This window comes from Thalia democratica, chromosome 2 (genome assembly GCF_965202585.1).
Source record: "Thalia democratica chromosome 2, ktThaDemo2.hap1.1, whole genome shotgun sequence".
In the NCBI taxonomy this organism is placed as follows: Eukaryota; Metazoa; Chordata; class Thaliacea; order Salpida; family Salpidae; genus Thalia; species Thalia democratica.
The window spans coordinates 18056938-18078386 of NC_139166.1; positions in this window are offsets into that span (position 1 = coordinate 18056938).

Here is a 21449-nt window from a genome sequence, read left to right on the forward strand (position 1 = left end):
ATTAACCTAAGCAACTGTTTAAAAATATAAAACGAACTACAATAACAAAAGATGTCTATGTTATACTTCAAAAGATTATTCTTGTTTTTTCAAGTTGTGGTAGAGAAATTAAAATTTTTGCCGGTCTTTGGAAGCTATCGATTGCCCTTTTGCTCTTATAAATTCCCAGCTTCAGAAAACAATCCCTATAAACGCACAGAAATAATATTTCAGAAAGATATTCTTTTACAAAACTGGCAAGGTGTGAGTATTTCGTCTTGTTCAAGTTCCTCTTCTTCTTCAAACTTCATCCTCTTCTGTTTCTGCATTCAAATTTTCTCTGTCAAAAAAACACTTTATTTCTGTTTCAATTTCTTCATCAACATAATAATGTTGATCGTCCTCCTGTGTAGCTGTGTTTAATTCTATTTTAAACAAAGTTGATAGCTGCTTTGGATCAAAATTTACAGAGTTTATGTTTACTTAAACTAATCTGTTCATCAAATGGATCTTTGTGTTGTTAATATTCTTTGTAAGATTTTTGTTATTTTTTTTTTTTGTAAGATATTTTGTTATTTCTACTAAAAAATAGATTTTTAGATTATATGTGTTTAGTTTTACTTTATTAATAAACAAGTTTACAGATAGTATACGATTGAAACATCAGTTATATTTATAAGAATGCTTTTTTAGTTCCTCGTTGTGATTTCAAGGTATGACGTCATCATTTGACAAATTATTTTAAAGTTTTACCACGTTATTAAGAAAACGATTGGTTAATAAGAAATGATAACTAAAAATAAAAACAATAAATCATAAAAGTTGATAAACTTTATGTATAAACGTTCTATAGCTAGTAAAACCAGAAAAATCTTACCTTAATCCAAATTTTGAAAAAATAGGAAAACAAGTTTTTTTACTTATTACTAACCAGAACTAGTTCGTTTGGACAATAAGTACTCTATAACTAATTCCTATCATTAGATGTATTATTTTAAACTACTTTTAAACTTTAAACTATATATTTATATATAAATATTTATATATAATATATTATAATATAATATATTTAAATGATTCTAAACTATATAAAAGAAAGAATTTGTTTATACTAAAGCCTTATTTAGTTAAAAGTCATTTCGTATTAGCTAAGTTTACAATTTTACTGATGATGACTACATTTGAATTTAGATTGATTAATTTGTATATTTATGTAATATATCCTGTTTCTGTTTTACCTTAGTTAATTGTTTCCATTGTAACTTCTCAAACGAAAATTGATGAAATATATTTAAAAGAAATAATTTGAGTCATTTTATTTATTCAGTGAAATTCAAAAATTACTTTAAATACTTTAATTTTAATATCAGATTTTGTTTGTGTATCAAACTCTAATAAATAATACAGTTGTAAATTTTTTAAAGTTTATACTGCTACTTTAACACAAATAAAATATTTATGTTTAATTCTATAAAGACTAATTGTTTGAAAATTCAGAAATTTTTAATAATAAATGAGAAATTATACAGTTTTTTTACAGCTGTTTAAAATAAAATTTAAGCCGAACGACCAAAAAACGAATATTAGTTAAACATAGTTTTAAAAAAATTCAATTTTTTGTTATGAAGTCACCATACTACGTCATCCATCGAAATGTAAAGTTTTTTTTATAAAACTCTGTAATCAAAAATATAACTTTTACTTGTACCCATTTTAAATAATTTTATGGCTTTGCTTTGTTTAAAAATTCAGTACAAAGAATCGCCAATCTGAAATAGTTTTAACATATTTATAACTTTTATAAAAGTTTTGTTAATTAGGTTTAAATCTAAGAGATCTACAAAAAAGTAGGCATCTAATAACACTCAAGATTTTAATAAAAAACACAATTATATAAGAAACAAAGATTACTGAAAGTATTGTATATTATCGCGAAAACTTTTTTTTATTTTAAGTAAAGTATAAAGTACCGTTTTACTTAAACTTATGTGCAGTTTTACAGCTTTTCGACAACTGTTTAAAATAAAAATTTTACAGTTTTAAATTGTATTACTTATACTTAGAAATCAAACAAGTTTATATGCTATTAATTTTCAATGTTTCTGTTGGTATACGGTAAAATGTCAGCATTTGAAAGGTCACATTTGAGTTACTACTACTTTGCAAATAAAATTACAACTTTTAATTATACACGTTTTGTATTTTGTCTTTTTTGCTAACTTTATTGTTAATTGTTAATACTCTCAATAACTATTAACAAAAACATTTTACTCAATTGTATTTACATTAGTATAGTTAAGTATATCAAATAAATTCAAAATCTAACAAAGTATAAACGAATGATAAACAATCATTTAGGTTTAAATATTTTAAAACATAAAACTTATAGGTTTAAATTTTTAATTTATTATCTGTTTTTAAATCTGCAACCTAATTATTTAAATAAACAGTTTTTCCGTAATAAGTAACTTTGTTGTTGTTTTCAACTTGAATAAACAATCAGAAATAACAGTTTCGAAATTAAACTAAACTAAAAAGTTTTAACCATCCCTAAGTTGAAAAATAAAAATAAATACTATTTTAACACTAGCTGTAGATAACTTTTTTTTTGTTGCTTTTTGGTTTGTAATTATTAAGAAACTATGTATGAGCAAAACTTTTTTTTTCTTTAGAATATTTAAATTGTTGAATAAAGCTTTATCATAAAAATAAAAACAATATAATTTTTAGATAATTCTTAACGCTATAAATTAGTAAATATTAAGATTTAAAACATTTTTTATTATCAAAATTTAGCATCAGCTTATTCATTAATTAATTTATCACATGAAATTAGTTCGATAGCAGATTTTTTAAGGTAAATCAAACTTGCTTCAGTAGCTACTAGTTATTGAATAACTGTTGTTTACTATTTAGTTCTATTCAAAGCATAGTCAATATAAATATATAAAACTTATACAAATCTTGTGGTTATAAATTTTACAAATACTTGTATTAAAATAGTCTAGACTAGACTCTTATGACATTTTGAAAAAAAGAACTTGAGCATACAACTCATAAGTTTACTAAATTCATGTCAATTCTGTCTAACATACTGACTTATATCATATTTGTTGAACCCATATTTTTTTTAATTTAATTTGTTTTCGACTAATATTTTGTTAGTTTAGTCTTATATCATTTTTGATCAATTAAAGCTAGTTTTAGATTAATTTTAGCTTTAGTTATATGACTAATGAGTTAATAAAATATATTACAATCCTATGATGAGAGTATGTTATTTTAGCTTAACTAAATGTTTGGATTTAAACTTTTTTATATTTACTATAATTTTTTATCTATGCTGTGTTAACTTTAAATGTCTCAATACAAGGTTGTTAAAGTGTTTGTTGTTTTAATCAGTTTGCATACTTTTTTAAACTAAAATTATAATATTTTTTTATAGAACTTCGAAAAAAAATATTTCAAATTTAAAACATTTCAAAATACAAATATTTTAAAATATTTTAATAAGTCATTACTTACCCCATTAACTAAATTTTATAGTTCGTTTCCAACCAGAAATTTTACATGCAATCTTACAGCTTTAAGACAGCAGCTTTAATAAAAAGTCATAAGTTTGAAGATTTTTTAAATTTAAATAATATAAATCAATTATGTTTTTATAAAATTTACTTTTACTTCTTTTTATTGGTTTACGGTAATACGTCAGCATTTGAGGACATTTGTATTTATAAAACTTTGAAAACAAAAATGAGATTCTATATATTAAACAATCTAAATCAGTTTTCTGACTTTAGTTTGTTGAAAAAAACCCTAAAAAAAGTGGAAATTGTGAAATTGTGAAATGTGGGAAAGATATTTTATACACTAAAAGTTTTTTTAATTAGTTTTATGTTTAAAAAGTAGTAACAAAACAAACTTCTAATAACACTCAAGTGTTATAGAAAATAATAGTTTAACAAACAATAACTTTTTTTAAAAATTTAGATTTAAAATGCTGCTTTTTTCTGATTAATATTTATATTTATTAAAACAGTTCTATTGTTGATAAATTAAATGCTGTAAGAAAAAGCGTACCAGTAGTACTTTTGGTAAAATTTAGTTGATTCTTAAAAATTATTATCATTTTGATAAAATAGCAATTAAAAGAAGTTATAATCAGAAATATATGAAACGATTGTTAATATCATGTTAAAAAGTAATGTAAATCAATGATTAATGAAATTCTACACAATTAAACTAAAGTTTTAAGATTTTATAAACTTGGTAATTGTTGATTATGTAAAGTAAATAGGTCATCACATGCTTTTTAACTTGTTTGTGTGTTTTATATTTGTAAGTACAACAAGCATTAAATTTTTTTAGTTTCTTAATGTTTATGTAACTTAAAAAATAAGTTCTCAGTGTGGCCATTATAAACCTTATTTAAATGATAATGTAATAATAAATACTGATTACTAGTTTTCATTCATGAAATTTTGAAGCTGCTGCAAAATAACCTGTTACAAATATATATATACAAAGTATTAATTTGAATCCCTTCATCTTACGGTGTTAGAACATTTAATTTATATACTATTAATATAACTTTTTAATTAATGCTAAAAACTCACTATACGCAAAATCATTTTTGAAATAAGTTTTTATCTGTTTGGTAAAACATGTAAAATAATAAGTTTAGAGAGTATTTTTTCAAAAAAATAAATAAGAAAATATTTCAAATGAAAAGTATTAAGTTTAGGCTAGGTATAAAATAACAATTAGTAGCATTTTCGTGAAATGTTTTAACACACTAAAACAAGCAAGCAAACTAAATCGACTGTGTTTTGTGGAGTCATCATTTTCTAAAGTTTTCACCGTTTTTTGCAAAGCTCTGCTATTTTATTTTGAAATTTTTAGTTCTTTCAAACCTAACAGTTTGTTTTACAAGCATTTTATTTTTAAATTATGTTTATTTGAATGTTGTAGTTTTATTAAGTTTATAATGTTATTTTTTCTAAATACAACTTTAGAATAAAAAGTATTTGTATTGTTTTTATTAAATAAAATGTTAAGTAAAAAGTTGAAAGTAGCTCACATACGCATGTATATAGAATGGTATTGAGTATAAATCTTAACTTAAATATATATAAATTGAAGTATCTCTCCAATAACCTACATTTGTAAAAATATTAAAGATACTTTAAAAAATAAATCATCACTATAAAACTTAGATTTCAAAACCAATCAAGGTTATATATATATTGTAAAATTCGTAACAAGCTATCATATGTGATGTTTAGTTTCTTTGCATTAAATTAATGTTATTGAAGGCTATGACTTTTAACTGTAAATATTTAAATCAGATTTTGTATTCAATTTGTTTTGATAAAACTATAATTAAAAGTCCCGAATTCTAATTGTTTTAATACCGTACTAGTGCATTTACAGCTACTGGAAAGCTGTTATAAATAAAGAATTAACCCTGCCAAAATTAATCATTCTAAGTTTTTGTATCAATCAAACTTATATACTATTTGTTTTTGTTTTTGATGGTTTGTTCATGATATGACGTCAGCATTTGAGAGATCAAATTTGCAGCCTGATGAGTAAAATAATGATATAAAAAGAAGTTTTATTAAAATTAACAATAAAAGCATAAGTTTTTTATGAAAATTGATATATTTTAATTTGGTGTAAACTAAGGAAAAATCTTTAAGTAACTTTTTATTTACACTTAAAATAAATAATGTATGCTTTTTAAGTCATCAATTTTTAAATTTCAACAGTTTTTTTTCAAAACTTAGCTTGTTTTCAATTTAATTTCTATGCTTTAGCAGCTATTGTTTTTTACGAAATAATTAACTTATAGATAAATCTAGAAGTATTATTCATGTAATTTGTTTTTCTTTGTATATTTTCTTGCTAAGACTAATGGATATAGTCAGTATTAGTAAAATATTTGATATAAATAGTTTAAAGAAAATTATGTTAAAGTCTTAAATTCAAAAGCATGTTAAAAATTCTGTATAAAAGTTTTTGTAATAAATATATATTTAAAATCAATACTTTTTTTTTTTAAAGCAGGAAAAAGTTGTTTTAAAATTTTCTATTTAATATTTTTTTTCTATATTTAGCTAAATGTAATTTAGTTGATTGAAATTAAAAAAGTTTTGCTTATAAAACTTTCTACCAACACATTCAATTTACTAATGTTAATAAAAACAAATTATTCTGAGTTTAGCTTTTATAATTTCTTATTAAATTTTTATTGTTAATGTTGATTATATAATGTCTGAATACTAAGTTATAAAAAAACTTGTTGTATAACATCATGATAGAAATAATCTGATTCATGGTGTTTCTAAGATTTACAGCTACCAAAGCTATTTTAAATCTATCATTAAACTAATGTATTTTTCATTGGATTTATAGTTTATAAATGAATCAAGTTTATATACTACTTGTTGTTTCTTATTACTACGAATTTTCATTATGACGTTATTATTTGAGACATCGAGGTTGCTACTTTGCCTAGAAAGTAAAACCGAAAAATTTTTAGTTTCATAATGTATTCTAATAAATCGTCCATGAAAAAATATTATTAAAAACGTAATATTTAAACTTATTTTAAAATAAGTAAGAAGCTTAGTACTACTTTTAGAAGTAAAAAAAATATTTAAGCATTATATTTTGCGAAATCATCATTTTCTAAGAATTACGAATAAAAATGTGAAAATTTTTGGCCTTTTAAAGGTTTTTACGCTAGTTGATAAAGTTACAAGTACCCTGTAATACAAAATTTCCTTTCTTGAAAGTATAGAAAAAATGCTTGACTTTTAGTTTTTCTCATTTAATATGCGTATTATACAGCATGTGAAAAATTGTTTTAAACTGACTGAAAATTATCTTAACTACCTTACTTTAATAAATAAGTCAAAATTGCATTCTACTTGTCTCTGCTTATTGATGTGTTTTCATGTCAGTATTTAAGAAATAAAGTTTGCAGTTTTAATTAACAAGCAGTAATAAGTTATTTAAAAAAAAACTTAAGAATAAAGGTATGTTTCATAAAAAACAATTAAACAATAAATGTTTATTATAAAAATTTTAAGACTTTAGCTTTGTTTCAAAAAATAGAAAATCTAAAAAAAATTATGGACTTAAGTTCTGATCTATATTACAATCTTTTCGTAATGAATTTAAAATTATAAGAACTACTATTTGTTTTAGAATATAAAATTTTTTGTTTAAGAAAATGTGGACAAAAGTCAAAACATTTAATTTCAATCATAAGTCAATCAATTATACACCTACTGAATAGCTATTAAAAATCATAGAAAATCAATTTTATTTGTTTCTATAGACCAACATAAAAATAGCACATATATTCTTACAAAAGTATTTTTACACACTTTTTACAAACTTTAAACTTACAACATAAATGAAAAAAGTCTTTTTAACATTCTTACTACTAATCTTTTATTACCTACCATCACACAAAATGCAGCTTCAATTCTGTCTAGCCTACTGACTTATATCATATTTGTTGAACCAACATTTTTTTAAATTTAATTGGTTTTCGACTAATATTTTGTTAGTTTAGTTTTATATCATTATTGATCAATTAAAGCTAGTTTTAAATTAAGTTTAGCTTTAGTTAAACGACTAATGAATTAATAAAATATATTACAATCTTATGATAAGAGTATGTTATTTTAGCCTAATTAAATGTTTTGATTTATAATATTTTATATTTACTATTTATTTTTATCTAGACTTTGTTAACTTTATATGTCTCGATAAAATGTTGTTAAAGTGTTTGTTGTTTTAATCAGTTTGCATATTTTTTTAAACTAAAATTATAATATTTTTTTATAGAATTTCGAAAAAAAATATTTCAAATTTAAAATATTTCAAAATACAAATATTTTAAAATATTTTAATAAGTCACTACTTACCCCATTAACTAAATTTTATAGTTCGTTTCCAACCAGAAATTTAACATGCAATCTTACAGCTTTTAGACAGCAGCTTTAATAAAAAGTCATACTTTTGAAGATTTTTTAAATTTAAATAATATAAATCAATTATGTTTTTATAAAATTTACTTTTACTTCTTTTTATTGGTTTACGGTAATACGTCAGCATTTGAGGACATTTGTATTTATAAAACTTTGGAATCAAAAATGAGATTCTATACATTAAACAATCTAAATCAGTTTTATGACTTTAGTTTGTTTAAAAAAACGCTAAAAAAAGTGGAAATTGTGAAATTGTAAAATGTGGGAAAGATATTTTATACACTAAAAGTTTTTTTAATTAGTTTTATGTTTAAAAAGTAGTTACAAAACAAACTTCTAATAACACTCAAGTGTTATAGAAAATTACAGTTTAACAAACAATAACTTTTTTTCAAAATTTAGATTTAAAATGCTGCTTGTTTCTGATTAATATTTATGTTTAATAAAACAGTTCTATTGTTGATAAATTAAATGCTGTTAGAAAAAGCGTACAAGTAGTACTTTTGGTAAATTTTAGTTTATTCTTAAAAATTATTATCATTTTGATAAAATAGCAATTAAAAGAAGTTTTAATCAGAAATATATGAAACGATTGTTAATATCATGTTAAAAAGTAATGTAAATCAATGATTAATGAAATTCTACACAATTAAACTAAAGTTTTAAGATTTTATAAACTTGGTAATTGTTGATTATGTAAAGTAAATAGGTCATCACATGCTTTTTAACTTGTTTGTGTGTTTTACATTTGTAAGTACAACAAGCATTCAATTTTTTTAGTTTCTTAATGTTTATGTAACTTAAAAAATAAGTTCTCAGTGTGGCCATTATAAACCTTATTTAAATGATAATGTAATAATAAATACTGATTACTTGTTTTCATTCATGAAGTTTTGAAGCTGCTGCAAAATAACCTGTTACAAATATATATAAAAAGTATTAATTTGAATCCCTTCATCTTACGGTGTTAGAACATTTAATTTATATACTATTAATATAAATTTTTAATTAATGCTAAAAACTCACTATATGCAAAATAATTTTTGAAATAAGTTTTTATCTGTTTGGTAAAACATAATTTAGGAAGTTTAGGAAGTATTTTTTCAAAAAAAAAATTAAGTTTAAAATGAAAAGTATTAAGTTTAGGCTAGGTTTAAAATAAGAAATATTAATTTTTCTTATTTTCACACTAAAGCAAGCGAACAAAGTAAAGCAACTGTGTTTTGTGGAGTCATCATTTTCTAACGTTTTTACAAAGGTCTGCTATTTTAATTTGAAATTTTTAGTTTTTTCAAACCTAACAGTTTGTTTTACAAGCATTTAATTTTTAAAATATGTTTATTTGAATGTTGTAGTTTTATTAAGTTTATAATGTTATTTTTTCTAAATACAACTTTAGAATAAAAAGTATTTGTACTATTTTTATTAAATAAAATGTTAAGTAAAAAGTTGAAAGTAGCTCACATACGCATGTATATAGAATGGTATTGAGTATAAATCTTAACTTAAATATATATAAATTGAAGTATCTCTCCAATAACCTACATTTGTAAAAATATTAAAGATACTTTTGAAAATAAATCATCACTATAAAACTTAGATTTCGAAACCAATCAAGGTTATATATATATTGTAAAATTCGTAACAAGCTATCATATGTGATGTTTAGTTTCTTTGCATTAAATTAATGTTATTGAAGGCTATGACTTTTAACTGTACATATTTAAATCAGATTTTTTATTCAATTTGTTTTGATAAAACTATAATTAAAATTCCCAAATTCTAATTGTTTTAAGACCGTACTAGTGCATTTACAGCTACTGGAAAGCTGTTATAAATAAAGAATTAACCCTGCCAACATTAATCATTCTAATGTTTTTGTATCAATCAAACTTATATACTATTTGTTTTTGTTTTTGATGGTTTGTTCATGATATGACGTCAGCATTTGAGAGACCAAATTTGCAGCCTGATGAGTAAAATAATGATATAAAAAGAAGTTTTATTAAAATTAACAATAAAAGCATAAGTTCTTTATGAAAATTGATATATTTTAACTTGGTGTAAACTAAGGAAAAATCTTTAAGTAACTTTTTATTTACACTTAAAATAAATAATGTATGCTTTTTAAGTCATCAATTTTTAAATTTCAACAGTTTTTTTCAAAAGTTAGCTTGTTTTCAATTTAATTTCTATGCTTTAGCAGCTATTGTTTTTTACGAAATAATTAACTTATAGATAAATCTAGAAGTATTAGTCATGTAATTTATTTTTCTTTGTTTATTTTCTTGCTAAGACTAATGGATATAGTCAGTGTTAGTAAAATATTTGATATAAATAGTTTAAAGAAAATTATGTTAAAATCTTAAATTCAAAAGCATGTTAAAAATTCTGTATAAAAGTTTTTGTAATAAATATATATTTAAAAACAATACTTTTTTTTAAAAGCAGGAAAAAGTTATTTTAAAATTTTCTATTTAGTAATTTTTTTTTCTATATTAAGCTAAATGTAATTTGGTTGATTGAAATTAAAAAAGTTTTGCTTATAAAACTTTCTACCAACACATTCAATTTACTAATATTAATAAAAACAAATTATTCTTAATTTAGCTTTTATAATTTCTTATTAAAATTTTATTGTTAATGTTGATTATATAATGTCTGAATATTAAGTTATAAAAAAACATGTTGTATAACATCATGATAGAAATAACCTGTTCCTGGTGTTTTTTAAGCTTTACAGCTACCGGAAAGCTGTTTTAAATATATCATTAAACTAATGTATCTTTCATAGTTTTTATTGTCTATATATCAATCAAGTTTATATACTACTTGTTGTTTCTTATTACTACGAATTTTCATTATGACGTTATTATTTGAGACATCGAGGTTGCTACTTTGCCTAGAAAGTAAAACCGAAAAATTTTTAGTTTCATAATGTATTCTAATAAATCGTCCATGAAAAAATATTATTAAAAACGTAATATTTAAACTTATTTTAAAATAAGTAAGAAGCTTAGTACTACTTTTAGAAGTAAAAAAAATATTTAAGCATTATATTTTGCGAAATCAACATTTTCTAAGAATTACGAATAAAAATGTGAAAATTTTTGGCCTTTTAAAGGTTTTTACGCTAGTTGGTAAAGTTACAAGTACCCTTTTATACAAAATTTCCTTTCTTAAAAGTATAGAAAAAATGCTTGACTTTTAGTTTTTCTCATTTAATATGCGTATTATACAGCATGTGAAAAGTTGTTTCAAACTGACTGATAATTATCTTAATTACCTTATTTTTATAATTAAATCAAAATTGCATTCTACTTGTCTCTGCTTATTGATGTGTTTTCATGTCAGTATTTAAGAAATAAAGTTTGCAGTTTTTATAAACAAGCAGTAATAAGTTATTTAAAAAAAAACTTAAGAATAAAGGTATGTTTCATCAAAAACAATTAAACAATAAATGTTTATAATAAAAATTGTTACACTTTAGCTTTGTTTCAAAAAGTAGAAAATCTAACAAAAATTATGGACTTAAGTTCTGATCTATATTACAATCTTTTCGTAATGAATTTAAAATTATAAGAACTACTATTTGTTTTAGAATATAAAATATTTTGTTTAAGAAAATGTGGACAAAAGTCAAAACATTTAATTTCAATCATAAGTCAATCAATTATACACCTACTGAATAGCTATTAAAAATCATAGAAAATCAATTTTATTTGTTTCTATAGACCAACATAAAAATAGCACATATATTCTTACAAAAGTATTTTTACACACTTTTTACAAACTTTAAACTTACAACATAAATGAAAAAAGTCTTTTTAACATTCTTACTACTAATCTTTTATTACCTACCATCACACAAAATGCAGCTTCAATTCTGTCTAGCCTACTGACTTATATCATATTTGTTGAACCAACATTTTTTTTAATTTAATTGGTTTTCGACTAATATTTTGTTAGTTTAGTTTTATATCATTATTGATCAATTAAAGCTAGTTTTAAATTAAGTTTAGCTTTAGTTAAACGACTAATGAATTAATAAAATATATTACAATCTTATGATAAGAGTATGTTATTTTAGCCTAATTAAATGTTTTGATTTATAATATTTTATATTTACTATTTATTTTTATCTAGACTTTGTTAACTTTATATGTCTCGATAAAATGTTGTTAAAGTGTTTGTTGTTTTAATCAGTTTGCATATTTTTTTAAACTAAAATTATAATATTTTTTTATAGAATTTCGAAAAAAAATATTTCAAATTTAAAATATTTCAAAATACAAATATTTTAAAATATTTTAATAAGTCACTACTTACCCCATTAACTAAATTTTATAGTTCGTTTCCAACCAGAAATTTAACATGCAATCTTACAGCTTTTAGACAGCAGCTTTAATAAAAAGTCATACTTTTGAAGATTTTTTAAATTTAAATAATATAAATCAATTATGTTTTTATAAAATTTACTTTTACTTCTTTTTATTGGTTTACGGTAATACGTCAGCATTTGAGGACATTTGTATTTATAAAACTTTGGAATCAAAAATGAGATTCTATACATTAAACAATCTAAATCAGTTTTATGACTTTAGTTTGTTTAAAAAAACGCTAAAAAAAGTGGAAATTGTGAAATTGTAAAATGTGGGAAAGATATTTTATACACTAAAAGTTTTTTTAATTAGTTTTATGTTTAAAAAGTAGTTACAAAACAAACTTCTAATAACACTCAAGTGTTATAGAAAATTACAGTTTAACAAACAATAACTTTTTTTCAAAATTTAGATTTAAAATGCTGCTTGTTTCTGATTAATATTTATGTTTAATAAAACAGTTCTATTGTTGATAAATTAAATGCTGTTAGAAAAAGCGTACAAGTAGTACTTTTGGTAAATTTTAGTTGATTCTTAAAAATTATTATCATTTTGATAAAATAGCAATTAAAAGAAGTTTTAATCAGAAATATATGAAACGATTGTTAATATCATGTTAAAAAGTAATGTAAATCAATGATTAATGAAATTCTACACAATTAAACTAAAGTTTTAAGATTTTATAAACTTGGTAATTGTTGATTATGTAAAGTAAATAGGTCATCACATGCTTTTTAACTTGTTTGTGTGTTTTACATTTGTAAGTACAACAAGCATTCAATTTTTTTAGTTTCTTAATGTTTATGTAACTTAAAAAATAAGTTCTCAGTGTGGCCATTATAAACCTTATTTAAATGATAATGTAATAATAAATACTGATTACTTGAAGTTTTGAAGCTGCTGCAAAATAACCTGTTACAAATATATATAAAAAGTATTAATTTGAATCCCTTCATCTTACGGTGTTAGAACATTTAATTTATATACTATTAATATAAATTTTTAATTAATGCTAAAAACTCACTATATGCAAAATAATTTTTGAAATAAGTTTTTATCTGTTTGGTAAAACATAATTTAGGAAGTTTAGGAAGTATTTTTTTCAAAAAAAAAATTAAGTTTAAAATGAAAAGTATTAAGTTTAGGCTAGGTTTAAAATAAGAAATAGTAATTTTTCTTATTTTCACACTAAAGCAAGCGAACAAAGTAAAGCAACTGTGTTTTGTGGAGTCATCATTTTCTAACGTTTTTACAAAGGTCTGCTATTTTAATTTGAAATTTTTAGTTTTTTCAAACCTAACAGTTTGTTTTACAAGCATTTAATTTTTAAAATATGTTTATTTGAATGTTGTAGTTTTATTAAGTTTATAATGTTATTTTTTCTAAATACAACTTTAGAATAAAAAGTATTTGTACTATTTTTATTAAATAAAATGTTAAGTAAAAAGTTGAAAGTAGCTCACATACGCATGTATATAGAATGGTATTGAGTATAAATCTTAACTTAAATATATATAAATTGAAGTATCTCTCCAATAACCTACATTTGTAAAAATATTAAAGATACTTTTGAAAATAAATCATCACTATAAAACTTAGATTTCGAAACCAATCAAGGTTATATATATATTGTAAAATTCGTAACAAGCTATCATATGTGATGTTTAGTTTCTTTGCATTAAATTAATGTTATTGAAGGCTATGACTTTTAACTGTACATATTTAAATCAGATTTTTTATTCAATTTGTTTTGATAAAACTATAATTAAAATTCCCAAATTCTAATTGTTTTAAGACCGTACTAGTGCATTTACAGCTACTGGAAAGCTGTTATAAATAAAGAATTAACCCTGCCAACATTAATCATTCTAATGTTTTTGTATCAATCAAACTTATATACTATTTGTTTTTGTTTTTGATGGTTTGTTCATGATATGACGTCAGCATTTGAGAGACCAAATTTGCAGCCTGATGAGTAAAATAATGATATAAAAAGAAGTTTTATTAAAATTAACAATAAAAGCATAAGTTTTTTATGAAAATTGATATATTTTAACTTGGTGTAAACTAAGGAAAAATCTTTAAGTAACTTTTTATTTACACTTAAAATAAATAATGTATGCTTTTTAAGTCATCAATTTTTAAATTTCAACAGTTTTTTTCAAAAGTTAGCTTGTTTTCAATTTAATTTCTATGCTTTAGCAGCTATTGTTTTTTACGAAATAATTAACTTATAGATAAATCTAGAAGTATTAGTCATGTAATTTATTTTTCTTTGTTTATTTTCTTGCTAAGACTAATGGATATAGTCAGTGTTAGTAAAATATTTGATATAAATAGTTTAAAGAAAATTATGTTAAAATCTTAAATTCAAAAGCATGTTAAAAATTCTGTATAAAAGTTTTTGTAATAAATATATATTTAAAAACAATACTTTTTTTTAAAAGCAGGAAAAAGTTATTTTAAAATTTTCTATTTAGTAATTTTTTTTTCTATATTTAGCTAAATGTAATTTGGTTGATTGAAATTAAAAAAGTTTTGCTTATAAAACTTTCTACCAACACATTCAATTTACTAATATTAATAAAAACAAATTATTCTTAATTTAGCTTTTATAATTTCTTATTAAAATTTTATTGTTAATGTTGATTATATAATGTCTGAATATTAAGTTATAAAAAAACATGTTGTATAACATCATGATAGAAATAACCTGTTCCTGGTGTTTTTTAAGCTTTACAGCTACCGGAAAGCTGTTTTAAATATATCATTAAACTAATGTATCTTTCATAGTTTTTATTGTCTATATATCAATCAAGTTTATATACTACTTGTTGTTTCTTATTACTACGAATTTTCATTATGACGTTATTATTTGAGACATCGAGGTTGCTACTTTGCCTAGAAAGTAAAACCGAAAAATTTTTAGTTTCATAATGTATTCTAATAAATCGTCCATGAAAAAATATTATTAAAAACGTAATATTTAAACTTATTTTAAAACAAATAAGAAGCTTAGTACTACTTTTAGAAGTAAAAAAAATATTTAAGCATTATATTTTGCGAAATCAACATTTTCTAAGAATTACGAATAAAAATGTGAAAATTTTTGGCCTTTTAAAGGTTTTTACGCTAGTTGGTAAAGTTACAAGTACCCTTTTATACAAAATTTCCTTTCTTAAAAGTATAGAAAAAATGCTTGACTTTTAGTTTTTCTCATTTAATATGCTTATTATACAGCATGTGAAAAGTTGTTTCAAACTGACTGATAATTATCTTAATTACCTTATTTTTATAATTAAGTCAAAATTGCATTCTACTTGTCTCTGCTTATTGATGTGTTTTCATGTCAGTATTTAAGAAATAAAGTTTGCAGTTTTTATAAACAAGCAGTAATAAGTTATTTAAAAAAAAACTTAAGAATAAAGGTATGTTTCATCAAAAACAATTAAACAATAAATGTTTATAATAAAAATTGTTACACTTTAGCTTTGTTTCAAAAAGTAGAAAATCTAACAAAAATTATGGACTTAAGTTCTGATCTATATTACAATCTTTTCGTAATGAATTTAAAATTATAAGAACTACTATTTGTTTTAGAATATAAAATATTTTGTTTAAGAAAATGTGGACAAAAGTCAAAACATTTAATTTCAATCATAAGTCAATCAATTATACACCTACTGAATAGCTATTAAAAATCATAGAAAATCAATTTTATTTGTTTCTATAGACCAACATAAAAATAGCACATATATTCTTACAAAAGTATTTTTACACACCTTTTACAAATTTTAAACTTAAAACATAAATGAAAAAAGTCTTTTTAACATACTTACTACTAATCTTTTATTACCTACCATCACACAAAATGCAGCTTCATTTATTATATATATATTATAACTAAGACTTTAAAAAACACTGCTTCATGCGCGAAACAACCGTGATTTTTATTACAAGCGTATGTTTGCTAATCTTACTAATGTTACTTTCTCTAATACATATAATTTTTTTATTTTATTAATGTTGTTATATATTTGTAAGGCTTGATCTACTAAGCATTTGTTTTTTAATGTTAATATTCACTAACACTATATCGTACTTAATTTTTTATAAATTATAAAATTCCTCATACCTTTGTTTGATACTTTTAGTGTCCAACAAACTTAAAGCAGTATTTAGCATGACAAACTAGTACAGAAAATTGTAAGATTTATTTCAACAATTTTTTTTATTTTTAAAAAACACTCTAATAAAAAATCAAGTATTACGCATGTTTATCATACGGCAAAAACCTTAACGTTTAGTATTATCTATAGAAAGTTGATTTTTAAAAATTAAATTAAACAGAATTTTGCTAACTAATCATTTTCAAAGTTTTCGCACTTTAATATTACTTTATTTTCACTAATGTATAAAATAGAGCCAAGTTGTGCGGAACAGTAACTTTGTTATATTCTGAGTTTAAATCAATTTGCAAAGACTTGCAAAAATCAATCTTAAACTAAATTAGTTTTAAAATTAAATTTTTGTCAAAAACAAGCAAATTAACTCTTAGAAGTATAGATAAGCTAGTTTTTATTTTAAATAAAAGCTTTTATATTTTTGTACAAAACCTTGTAAAACGTATATCAAAAATTTATTTAAACAAATTGCATTTTAAAATGTTTAATGAACTTATAGTATCTTTATTATAAAAAGTATTATAAAAATAAACTAAGTATTATATTTTGTTAAATTTAGTACTTTGATTACTTATTAAACTTATCTAAAGTCTGCAATAAACTAATTAAAAAATATACTACTTTTTGAAGTTCTAAAATAAAAATTAATAAAGGGCATAATTTATGTATTTAAAGTTGCTTAGTGTAGCTAATACTATAATAATATATGATACAAATAAAGTTCAAAACCTTTTTGTTTATCAAACTAAATTTAAACTAAATACTTTTAACTTCTAATAGATTTCTTTTTTTTCAATTTCGTGTAACTTTACTTAGTTAAATGAAATTAAGTTATCAAAAAAAATTGTAAAATTGAAAAAAAAAAGCAAACTTTGTAAAAAAACAAGAACTGTACAAACAAGAGTTAAACTATTTTAGCACAACTTATAATTAAATTAATTGATAAACACTAATATTTGAAAAAATTTAAATAAAAACTGTATTTTTCTTTTCTTTTTAAACTACATAGTATTATTTTATGTACGCAAAATTGAGTTTATAAACTTAATTTAAATTAGAGCTAGTACAGTTTTTTAAAACAATACAAAAACTTTTATTAATTTACTTAACTTCAAATATAATATATCAAAAAAAGTACTAACAGAGAAATGAGAGAAGTTAAAGTTTTATAAAACATGTCTTACTTAATACATTGCTCACAATAAAACCAAGTTTGAAAAATTGAATTGCTATCACAAAAGCTAAATGATAAAAAAAAATATTATAAAACTTGACATTTTTCTTTCAGAAGGTGCTATAGCAAAATTGACCTGAAACATATAGTTTAAGTTTTAGACCTTAAAATATGGATTATTGACTAGGACTAGTTAGTTTGGAAAACAAGTACTCTTTAATTAATTCCTAGCAATCGTACTTGTTTTGTTTTTATAATATATAAAGTATATTAAAATGAATATCTTGTACTTAAACCACTGCAGCTGCAATGATTTTTTTTGTGGTTAAGTTAATATATTATTCTTTAAAATGACTAGTAAGTTCAACTATGATTATTTAAATGCTAACTTAAGTATACTGGTCATCATAAACGTTTTTTTGTTATGTTATTGTTTTTTTTTGTGAACTAAAACAGTTTTAGACTTTTTGCTCTCTTAAAGTTTTTTATGGTAGTGATAAAAACAACTACTTTCCGTTGCGTTATCAAAAGTTTTCTTCTAAAAAGTAATTTTAAACGTTATATATTTAGTTTTTCTTAAATAATTTACAAGTTTACAGCTTCGAAAGCTTCGAAAGGCTTCTACAAGAGTTGAAAACTACCGTATAACTATGTATTTTAATAATAAAAAAAAAATTAATAGTACTAAATCAGCTTATTTTTGTATTTTTAAGATATGAAGTAATATTTTGTAAAAACCACGTTTTCAAACAAAATGTTTTATTTTTTAAGAATTTTTCGTGTAAAAAAAAAAAAAACAGTTTTATAATTTTACTTTATTAAAGTTTTTAATAGTTGCTTTACCAATAGATTCAATTTTCGAAAAATAAAACTTTATATACTCTGTACTTTCTTCAATTAATAAATAAGTTTACAGCTACTGAAAAGCTGTGACAAATATCAATATCTAAGTAGTTGTCTTATGGTTAGATAATCAGTAATATTTATATGCTAAATAACAGCTCAGTGTTGTGGTTTTGTTATATGACGTTTGATTTAATATACCAAGTTTGTTTGTTTTTCGTAATATTTAACTAAAATAGTAGTTAAAATAATATTTAGTCAAAATTTAACGAAACAAGTTAATTTATCTCTACGTATTCCATATTAAGTTTATTTTTAGATTTGTTACTTATTTACATTTTATTTATACTTATTTAAGGAATCATAATGTATTTATCAATATATATATCACTAAATCTTCTTTAAAAATACGACAAAAAAATTGGAAAGTAAAGCAGTTGTACCAAATTTTCTAACTTCTTTCTAAATAGGAGCATTTAAAGTGCAGAGTTTGTTTAATAGTTGTTTTCAGAAGTATAAATAGTTTCTGAAAAAGTCAGCTTTTATAAATTTAATCTTTAAATGCCTTTACACCTAATAATTTGTTTTAGGTTTTATAACTGTAAATTTTTTTAGTAAAAATGCAGTTATAGTTTATTTTATTACTTGTTTTTTATATTTTGCTTCGTTAACTTGAAAAATAAGGTTAACAGTATATTATAGAAATAAATTGTAAAGCTTAAAATTAAGTAAAGCTTAATTACACAACCATAAAATGCTAAATCAAAATTTTAGTTTAAATATTTAACATAAAAATAACATAATTTTTTGTATCCTAGTTTATTGTTTAATATTTTTATTTTCAAGTAAACGTAAAAAACTCAATTACTTAAGTCTCAATAATCGTGTTTCAAAAAGACGAACAACAACTTAAAGTTTTGTTTTCTTAAGTCATCACTTTCTAAAACCTTAACAGTTTTTTTTAAAAGTCAGCTTTTTTAAAGTTAAACTAATAGTTTCCTCTACAAACATTTTATTTGTGGAAATATGTAAATATTTTAATGTCGTAGTTTTATTTAATTTCATTTTAATATTCTTGGTAAAAGTTTGAAATGTATTAAGTATTAGCAGTAATTTTATTAAAAAAAAAAGTTGAGTAAAGTTTAAAACTATCTGACATACGCAAGCTTATTTAGAAATATAAAATACAGCTTCTAAGTTTTTGTAAAAATATTTTAAATTGTGTACTTCCGAAAAAATTTTTTTTAAAGACATTCAGTTGTAAAACTAATATAAACCATTTTAAATATAGGAAAGATTTTTATGACTAAAAAACTAAGATTTAAAATTAAATAAAGCTCATACTTTTTTTTTTAATTTTGTTGAACATACAATATAACGCTATTATTTTTGGTTTTTTACTTTGTTCGCTTTAAATTTCTGTAAATGAAAGCTATCACTGTTAACTTTACATATAAATTAACAGTCAAGAAATTTAGTTATGTTTATGTGATCAAAGAAGTAGATTTACAGCTACTGGAAAACATAAATTAAAGCAGCATATGTAAATTGTGACAAATATATTTGAATCTCTAATGTTTATATTCTATTTGTTTTTGTTTTTTATGGTTGGTTCAAGTTATGACGTCAGCATTTGAGAGATTAAACTTGCAGCTTGATGAGTAAAATAGTGCGTTGAAAGAAGTTTTTTTTAAAATTAATGTTAACAATAAATGTTTTAGCAAAACGTGTTACATTTTAGCTTGAAAAAAATTAAGAAAAATTTTTTAAGATACTTTTTATAAACATTTAAATTAAATAAAATATGTTTCTAGGGTCATTAACTTATAAATTTTTACATTTTTTTTCAAAATTAATTTTGCTTTTTTTATTTTCTATGGTTCAGCACCAATTAATTTTTTATTTAAATACTTAACTTGTACAGAAATCTTGAAGTATTTGACTTTCAGTTTATCTTTATTCTTTGCTCTTCTAGTTCTTGTTTTTCTGGTTCAAACTAATAAACATAATCAATATTGATAGTGTGTTTACAACATGAAAACTGAGAAAATATTATGTTTAAACATAGATACGAAGGCATATTCAAAAATACTGAATACAACTTTTACTTTTAATAAAAAAAATACTTTCTTTTGTTTTATAGCTAATAAGAAGGAAAACTTGGTAAATATTTTTTTTTCAGAAATTTTTCTCTTGCTACAGTTAAAAGTAAATTGGCGATTTAAAGTTAAACAGTTTTGTATATATCATTAAATTTTCTGCCATCATTTTTAATTAACTTTTATTCATAAAACGAAATTAATACTCAAAATTAAGGAATTTTAATTACTAAATAAGTTTTATTGCTAACGCTAAAAATATAAATTCCAATTGTTAAGATATTAAAAAGCACTTTGCGTAACAGTATGTTGAAAATAACCTGATTTTTGTTGTTTATATATAAACTAGACTTTTTTTTCAACTACCTTAAAGTTGTTTCAAATCTAACAGTAAGCTACTTCATTTTCTATTGATAATTTATTTCAAATTTCAATCAACTTTCTATACTACTCGTTCGCTTATTACAGTGAACTTTTAGTAAGACGTAATCATTTGAAACATCGAGGTTACAATATTTACCTAGATAGTAAAGTGAAAAGATATTGATTTGAGAATATATTTTATTAATTTACAGTAACCTCTCGCTTATTTACGCACATTGTGTCCACAGAAAAAGTGCGTAAAGATATGAGATATCGTAAAGATACGAGAGGTACTAAATATACTTACTATAATGGCTGTTATTTTAATATTGCTTCTAGTTAAAAGTAGACTTGGGACTTTCCTACTTTTAACATTTTTTTTTACTTTATTTATAAATATGAAAACAAAAGATAATACT